The sequence below is a fragment of the Paramormyrops kingsleyae genome, chromosome 24 (assembly GCF_048594095.1).
Source record: "Paramormyrops kingsleyae isolate MSU_618 chromosome 24, PKINGS_0.4, whole genome shotgun sequence".
Classification (NCBI taxonomy): Eukaryota; Metazoa; Chordata; class Actinopteri; order Osteoglossiformes; family Mormyridae; genus Paramormyrops; species Paramormyrops kingsleyae.
In genome coordinates, this window is record NC_132820.1 from 20,151,482 (window position 1) to 20,152,746 (window position 1,265).

Genomic DNA, 1,265 nt, shown 5'->3' on the forward strand with positions numbered 1-1,265 from the left:
CAAGCTCGTTTACACCGTCTGCAACTTGTGCAGAATGCTGCGGCTCGTATGCTGACCAATAACCGTAAACATGATCACATCACACCGATCCTGCGCTCACTTCACTGGCTTCCGGTACAGTTCCGGATTCAGTTTAAACTTCTGATGTTTGTTTTTAATGCGATTAATGGTTTGGCACCTTCTTATTTGTGTGAGACAGTAAGTTTATATCATCAGGGTAGAGCCTTACGTTCTGCAAACCAAAACCTGCTAGTGGTCCCTCGGTCAAGATCCAAACAATGGGGTGATCGCTCCTTTGCAGTCGCTGGTCCTAAACTCTGGAACACTATTCCACCAGAGTTACGCAAACTTACGGATCTTCGTTTGTTTAAAGCACAACTAAAAACCTACCTCTTTAAAATGGCTTTTAATAATTTATAATTTTATGTTGTTTTTATAATTTTCATGTATATTGTGCATTTATTTGGTTGCAATAATATGTTTCTTTGTTTTTATTATTAAGGTTATTTCATTGTTATTTTATTGCTGTGAAGCACTTTGGTTCAACTTAGGTTGCTGTAAAGTGCTATATAAATAAACGTTGATTGATTGATTGACTTTTGTTCCTTATTTACATAAATGATATAGACACCAATATATACAGTAAACTGGTGAAATTTGCAGATGACACCAAGGTGGGTGGTGTAGCAGATACTGAACTAGCGGCTCAGCAGCTACAGCGGGATCTTAATTTAATTAGTGACTGGGCTGACACCTGGCAGATGAAATTTAACATAGACAAATGTAAGGTACTCCATGTAGGGAGCAGAAATATAAAGTACAGGTATTTTATGGGACCTACTGAAATAAAGGTAGCTGATTATGAGAAAGACCTTGGTGTGTATGTTGATGCTTCCATGTCTCATTCTCGCCAGTGCGGGGAAGCAATAAAAAAGGCCAATAGGATGTTGGGGTATATCTCCAGGTGTGTGGAGTTTAAGTCAAGGGAGGTAATGCTAAGATTATACAATTCCTTGGTGAGACCTCACCTAGAATATTGTGTACAGGTTTGGTCACCATATCTTAAAAAGGACATAGCGGCCTTAGAAAAGGTGCAGCGTAGGGCCACAAGAATGATTCCTGGTCTTAGAGGAATGTCATACGAGGAAAGGTTATTTGAGCTAAATCTGTTCAGCCTCAAGCAAAGGAGACTGAGGGGGTACATGATCCAGGTCTATAAGATTCTAACAGGTTTGGATGCTGTTCAACCGAATAGTTACTTCAGC